The 8,803-nt window shown below is 38.2% G+C and overlaps 1 pseudogene; it reads right to left on the bottom strand.

Moving 5' to 3' along the window:
- Positions 1 to 561: 561 nt before the first annotated feature.
- On the bottom strand, positions 562 to 1,423 carry LOC127920156 (protoporphyrinogen oxidase-like; annotated as a pseudogene).
- Between the last annotated feature and the right edge of the window lie 7,380 nt (positions 1,424 to 8,803).

Genomic DNA, 8,803 nt, shown 5'->3' with positions numbered 1-8,803 from the left:
GTTATATTATGACAGACCAGCTAGATCTACTGTGTCTATTATTTGATGACAGACCAGCTAGATCTACTGTCTCTATTCTAATTTGACAGACCAGGTAGATATACTGTCTCTATTATAATATGACAGACCAGCTAGATCTACTTTCTCTATTATATTATGACAGACCAGCTAGATCTACTGTCTCTATGTCTCTATTGTACTATGACAGACCAGCTAGATCTACTGTCTCTATTATACTATGACAGACCAGGTAGATCTACTGTCTCTATTATATTATGACAGACCAGCTAGATCTACTGTAATATAATAATAATAAATGCCATTTAGCAGACGCTTTTATCCAAAGCGACTTACAGTCATGTGTGCATACATTCTACGTATGGGTGGTCCCGGGAAACAAACCCACTACCCTGGCGTTACAAGCGCCATGCTCTTACCAACTGAGCTACAGAAGGACATAGAATCATCTCTAGAGGACCAATCTGTAATTTGTCCAAATGAGATAGAAATGGAAAACTTCATAAATATGCTGCTTATAAATTAGGAATATTGCGCAAAAATGACATCCCTTTGCAGAGGGCTTAAATGCAGAGGGTGACTAGTAAATTGTATGTACATTTTTATTAGTATTTGTATTTAACTTGGCAAGTCAGTTAAGAACAAATTCTTATTTACAATGACGCCCTACACCGGCCAAATCTGGACCACGCTGGGCCAATTGGGCACCGCCCTATGGGACTCCCAATCATGGCCGGTTGTGATACAGTTGTGTAAAAGCAAAACTAAATGTAGAACGCAATGCGATGAGGGAAAAAAACAAGATCTCTTTCACAATATAAGCGTATATCCATGGTTGGGAACCTGAACGTCTGGTTAGACTTTTCCCACAAGGCCCTCTGCTGCCGTCTGTCCACTGAAGATGACATCATTGACCGAGACGCCATCATAAGAGGACCCAGCCAGACTAAGTGGTAGATTGTGGTCTCTGATGTATTGTCTCATATTTTCAAGTCGTTTCCAGTGTCAAGGTAATATTGAGGAATGCAGTCCTTGAGCAGTGCAACAACGCTCCAGATGGGTCGTGAGGTAACGCCCAGGTGTGATGTCACCGCCTGGGTGGCCCTGTCCAGGAGGAGCTGCTCGGTCACTTCCTCTGAATTCCCAAACACTTCCTGGAACCAGGCCCCGCCCATCATCACTGTTAGTCTGGTGGTGGGTCCTCCAGTGCGGTTGTGCTGGGGGAAGGGCACAGAGTCATAGACCACCCCTAGGAGACCTCTGTCTTCTGAGGATGGCACCAGGTGGCCAAAGCCCGTGACAGGCAGGACGGAACCCTCGTACTCCAGGTTTACCACGGCAACGGTTACTGTGGCGATCTCACGTAGCTGCTGTGACAGGGGCTGTGCAGCAGTGAGAAGTGTCTCTGTTATATTATGACAGACCTGGTAGATACACTGTCTCTATTATATTATGACAGACCAGCTAGATCCACTGTCCCTATTATATTATGACAGACCAGCTATATCTACTGTCTCTATGTCTCTATTGTACTATGACAGACCAGCTAGATCTACTGTCTCTATTATAATATGACAGACCAGCTAGATCTACTGTCTCTATATCTCTATTGTACTATGACAGATCATCTAGATCTACTGTCTCTATTATACTATGACAGACCAGGTAGATCTACTGTCTCTATTATATTATGACAGACCAGCTAGATCTACTGTCTCTGTTATATTATGACAGACCTGGTAGATACACTGTCTCTATTATATTATGACAGACCAGCTAGATCTACTGTCCCTATTATATTATGACAGACCAGCTAGATCTACTGTCTCTATGTCTCTATTGTACTATGACAGACCAGCTAGATCTACTGTCTCTGTTATATTATGACAGACCTGGTAGATACACTGTCTCTATTATATTATGACAGACCAGCTAGATTTACTGTCCCTATTATATTATGACAGACCAGCTAGATCTACTGTCTCTATGTCTCTATTGTACTATGAAAGACCAGCTAGATCTACTGTCTCTATTGTACTATGACAGACCAGCTAGATCTACTGTCTCTATTATATTATGACAGACCAACTTGATCTACTGTCTCTATTATGTTATGACAGACCAGCTAGATCTACTGTCTCTATTATATTATGACAGACCTGGTAGATACACTGTCTCTATTATATTATGACAGACCAGCTAGATCTACTGTCTCTATTATAATATGACAGACCAGCTAGATCTACTGTCTCTATTATATTATGACTGACCAGCTAGATCTACTGTCTCTATTATATTTTGACATGCCAGGTAGATCTACTGTCTCTGTTATATTATGATAGACCAGCTAGATCTACTGTCTCTGTTATATTATTACAGACCTGGTAGATACACTGTCACTATTATATTATGACAGACCAGCTAGATCTACTGTCTCTATTCTAATTTGACAGACCAGGTAGATCTACTGTCTCTATTATAATATGACAGCTCAGATAGATCTACTGTCTCTATTATAATATGACAGACCAGCTAGATCTACTGTCTCTATTATATTATGACAGACCAGCTAGATCTACTGTCTCTATTATATTTTGACATACCAGGTAGATCTACTGTCTCTGTTATATTATGACAGACCAGCTAGATCTACTGTCTCTGTTATATTATGACAGACCTGGTAGATACACTGTCTCTATTATATTATGACAGACCAGCTAGATCTACTGTCCTATTATATTATGACAGACCAGCTAGATCTACTGTCTCTATGTCTCTATTGTACTATGACAGACCAGCTAGATCTACTGTCTCTATTATACTATGACAGACCAGCTAGATCTACTGTCTCTATTATACTATGACAGACCAGGTAGATCTACTGTCTCTATTATATTATGACAGACCAGCTAGATCTACTGTCTCTGTTATATTATGACAGACCTGGTAGATACACTGTCTCTATTATATTATGACAGACCAGCTAGATCTACTGTCCCTATTATATTATGAAAGACCAGCTAGATCTACTGTCTCTATGTCTCTATTGTACTATGACAGACCAGCTAGATCTACTGTCTCTATTATACTATGACAGACCAGGTAGATCTACTGTCTCTATTATATTATGACAGACCAGATAGATCTACTGTCTCTATTGTATTGTGACAGACCAGCTAGATCTACTGTTTCTATTATACTATGACAGACCAGGTAGATCTACTGTCTCTATTATAATATGACAGACCAGCTAGATCTACTGTCTCTATTATATTATGACAGACCAAGTAGATATACTTTCTCTATTATATTATGACAGACCAGCTAGATCTACTGTCCCTATTATATTATGACAGACCAGCTAGATCTACTGTCTCTATGTCTCTATTGTACTATGACAGACCAGCTAGATCTACTGTCTCTATTATACTATGACAGACCAGGTAGATCTACTGTCTCTATTATATTATGACAGACCAGCTAGATCTACTGTCTCTGTTATATTTTGACAGACCTGGTAGATACACTGTCTCTATTATATTATGACAGACCAGCTAGATCTACTGTCCCTATTATATTATGACAGACCAGCTAGATCTACTGTCTCTATGTCTCTATTGTACTATGACAGACCAGCTAGATCTACTGTCTCTATTATACTATGACAGACCAGGTAGATAATAATAATAATAATATATGCCATTTAGCAGACGCTTTTATCCAAAGCGACTTACAGTCATGTGTGCATACATTCTACGTATGGGTGGTCCCGGGGATTGAACCCACTACCCTGGCGTTACAAGCGCCATGCTCTACCAACTGAGCTACAGAAGGACTGTATTATGACAGACCAGCTAGATCTACTGTCTCTATTGTACTATGACAGACCAGCTAGATCTACTGTCTCTATTATACTATGACAGAGCAGGTAGATCTACTGTCTCTATTATATTATGACATACCAGATAGATCTACTGTCTCTATTATATTATGACAGACCTGGTAGATACACTGTCTCTATTATATTATGACAGCCCAGCTAGATCTACTGTGTCTATTATTTGATGACAGACCAGCTAGATCTACTGTCTCTATTATATTATGACAGACCAGATAGATCTACTGTCTCTATTATATTTTGACATGCCAGGTAGAGCTACTGTCTCTGTTATATTATGACAGACCAGCTAGATCTACTGTCTCTGTTATATTATGACAGACATGGTAGATACACTGTCACTATTATATTATGACAGACCAGCTAGATCTACTGTCTCTATTCTAATTTGACAGACCAGGTAGATCTACTATCTCTATTATATTATGACAGACCCGCTAGATCTACTGTCTCTATTATATTATGACAGACCAGCTAGATCTACTGTCTCTATTATATTTTGACATACCAGGTAGATCTACTGTCTCTGTTATATTATGACAGACCAGCTAGATCTACTGTCTCTGTTATATTTTGACAGACCTGGTAGATACACTGTCTCTATTATATTATGACAGACCAGCTAGATCTACTGTCCCTATTACATTATGACAGACCAGCTAGATCTACTGTCTCTATGTCTCTATTGTACTATGACAGACCAGCTAGATCTACTGTCTCTATTATACTATGACAGACCAGGTAGATCTACTGTCTCTATTATATTATGACAGACCAGCTAGATCTACTGTCTCTATTGTATTATGACAGACCAGCTAGATCTACTGTTTCTATTATACTATGACAGACCAGGTAGATCTACTGTCTCTATTATAATATGACAGACCAGCTAGATCTACTGTCTCTATTATATTATGACAGACCAAGTAGATATACTTTCTCTATTATATTATGACAGACCAGCTAGATCTACTGTGTCTATTATTTGATGACAGACCAGCTAGATCTACTGTCTCTATTCTAATTTGACAGACCAGGTAGATCTACTGTCTCTATTATATTATGACAGACCAGCTCGATCTACTGTCTCTATTATATTTTGACATACCAGGTAGATCTACTGTCTCTGTTATATTATGACAGACCAGCTAGATCTACTGTCTCTGTTATATTTTGACAGACCTGGTAGATACACTGTCTCTATTATATTATGACAGACCAGCTAGATCTACTGTCCCTATTATATTATGACAGACCAGCTAGATCTACTGTCTCTATGTCTCTATTGTACTATTACAGACCAGCTAGATCTACTGTCTCTATTATAATATGACAGACCAGGTAGATCTACTGTCTCTATTATATTATGACAGACCAGGTAGGTCTACTGTCTCTATTATATTATGACAGACCAGATAGATCTACTGTCTCTATTGTATTATGACAGACCAGCTAGATCTACTGTTTCTATTATACTATGACAGACCAGGTAGATCTACTGTCTCTATTATAATATGACAGACCAGCTAGATCTACTGTCTCTATTATATTATGACAGACCAAGTAGATATACTTTCTCTATTATATTATGACAGACCAGCTAGATCTACTGTCCCTATTATATTATGACAGACCAGCTAGATCTACTGTCTCTATGTCTCTATTGTACTATGACAGACCAGCTAGATCTACTGTCTCTATTATACTATGACAGACCAGGTAGATCTACTGTCTCTATTATATTATGACAGACCAGCTAGATCTACTGTCTCTGTTATATTATGACAGACCTGGTAGATACACTGTCTCTATTATATTATGACAGACCAGCTAGATCCACTGTCCCTATTATATTATGACAGACCAGCTAGATCTACTGTCTCTATGTCTCTATTGTACTATGACAGACCAGCTAGATCTACTGTCTCTATTATACTATGACAGACCAGGTAGATCTACTGTCTCTATTATATTATGACAGACCAGCTAGATCTACTGTCTCTGTTATATTATGACAGACCAGCTAGATCTACTGTGTCTATTATTTGATGACAGACCAGCTAGATCTACTGTCTCTATTCTAATTTGACAGACCAGGTAGATATACTGTCTCTATTATAATATGACAGACCAGCTAGATCTACTTTCTCTATTATATTATGACAGACCAGCTAGATCTACTGTCTCTATGTCTCTATTGTACTATGACAGACCAGCTAGATCTACTGTCTCTATTATACTATGACAGACCAGGTAGATCTACTGTCTCTATTATATTATGACAGACCAGCTAGATCTACTGTCTCTGTTATATTATGACAGACCTGGTAGATACACTGTCTCTATTATATTATGACAGACCAGCTAGATCCACTGTCCCTATTATATTATGACAGACCAGCTATATCTACTGTCTCTATGTCTCTATTGTACTATGACCGACCAGCTAGATCTACTGTCCCTATTATATTATGACAGACCAGCTAGATCTACTGTCTCTATGTCTCTATTGTACTATGACAGACCAGCTAGATCTACTGTCTCTATTATACTATGACAGACCAGCTAGATCTACTGTCCCTATTATATTATGACAGACCAGCTAGATCTACTGTCTCTGTTATATTATGACAGACCTGGTAGATACACTGTCTCTGTTATGTTATGACAGACCAGCTAGATCTACTGTCCCTATTATATTATGACAGACCAGCCAGATCTACTGTCTCTATGTCTCTATTGTACTATGACAGACCAGCTAGATCTACTGTCTCTGTTATATTTTGACAGACCTGGTAGATACACTGTGTCTATTATATTATGACAGACCAGCTAGATCTACTGTCCCTATTATATTATGACAGACCAGCTAGATCTACTGTCTCTATGTCTCTATTGTACTATGACAGACCAGCTAGATCTACTGTCTCTATCATACTATGACAGACCAGGTAGATCTACTGTCTCTATTATATTATGACAGACCAGGTAGATCTACTGTCTCTATTATATTATGACAGACCAGCTAGATCTACTGTGTCTATTATTTGATGACAGACCAGCTAGATCTACTGTCTCTATTCTAATTTGACAGACCAGGTAGATATACTGTCTCTATTATAATATGACAGACCAGCTAGATCTACTTTCTCTATTATATTATGACAGACCAGCTAGATCTACTGTCTCTATGTCTCTATTGTACTATGACAGACCAGCTAGATCTACTGTCTCTATTATACTATGACAGACCAGGTAGATCTACTGTCTCTATTATATTATGACAGACCAGCTAGATCTACTGTCTCTGTTATATTATGACAGACCTGGTAGATACACTGTCTCTATTATATTATGACAGACCAGCTAGATCCACTGTCCCTATTATATTATGACAGACCAGCTAGATCTACTGTCTCTATGTCTCTATTGTACTATGACCGACCAGCTAGATCTACTGTCCCTATTATATTATGACAGACCAGCTAGATCTACTGTCTCTATGTCTCTATTGTACTATGACAGACCAGCTAGATCTACTGTCTCTATTATACTATGACAGACCAGGTAGATCTACTGTCTCTATTATATTATGACAGACCAGCTAGATCTACTGTCTCTGTTATATTATGACAGACCTGGTAGATACACTGTCTCTATTATATTATGACAGACCAGCTAGATCTACTGTCCCTATTATATTATGACAGACCAGCTAGATCTACTGTCTCTATGTCTCTATTGTACTATGACAGACCAGCTAGATCTACTGTCTCTATTATACTATGACAGACCAGGTAGATCTACTGTCTCTATTATATTATGACAGACCAGATAGATCTACTGTCTCTATTGTATTATGACAGACCAGCTAGGTCTACTGTTTCTATTATACTATGACAGACCAGGTAGATCTACTGTCTCTATTATAATATGACAGACCAGCTAGATCTACTGTCTCTATTATATTATGACAGACCAAGTAGATATACTTTCTCTATTATATTATGACAGACCAGCTAGATCTACTGTGTCTATTATTTGATGACAGACCAGCTAGATCTACTGTCTCTATTCTAATTTGACAGACCAGGTAGATCTACTGTCTCTATTATAATATGACACCCAAGCTAGATCTACGGTGTCTATTATTTGATGACAGACCAGCTAGATCTACTGTCTCTATTATATTATGACAGACCAGATAGATCTACTGTCTCTATTATATTTTGACATGCCAGGTAGATCTACTGTCTCTGTTATATTATGACAGACCAGCTAGATCTACTGTCTCTGTTATATTATGACAGACCTGGTAGATACACTGTCACTATTATATTATGACAGACCAGCAAGATCTACTGTCTCTATTCTAATTTGACAGACCAGGTAGATCTACTATCTCTATTATATTATGACAGACCAGCTAGATCTACTGTCTCTATCATATTATGACAGACCAGCTAGATCTACTGTCTCTATTATATTTTGACATGCCAGGTAGATCTACTGTCTCTATTATAATATGACAGACCAGCTAGATCTACTGTCTCTATTATATTATGACAGACCAAGTAGATATACTTTCTCTATTATATTATGACAGACCAGCTCGATCTACTGTCCCTATGTCTCTATTGTACTATGACAGACCAGCTATATCTACTGTCTCTATTATACTATGACAGACCAGGTAGATCTACTGTCTCTATTATATTATGACAGACCAGCTAGATCTACTGTCTCTGTTATATTATGACAGACCTGGTAGATACACTGTCTCTATTATATTATAACAGACCAGCTAGATCTACTGTCCCTATTATATTATGACAGACCAGCTAGATCTACTGTCTCTATGTCTCTATTGTACTATGACCGACCAGC

The sequence above is a fragment of the Oncorhynchus keta genome, unplaced genomic scaffold, assembly GCF_023373465.1.
Source record: "Oncorhynchus keta strain PuntledgeMale-10-30-2019 unplaced genomic scaffold, Oket_V2 Un_contig_18509_pilon_pilon, whole genome shotgun sequence".
In the NCBI taxonomy this organism is placed as follows: Eukaryota; Metazoa; Chordata; class Actinopteri; order Salmoniformes; family Salmonidae; genus Oncorhynchus; species Oncorhynchus keta.
Note: the sequence above shows the minus strand (reverse complement) of the source record. Positions and strands in the feature narration are given on the sequence as shown.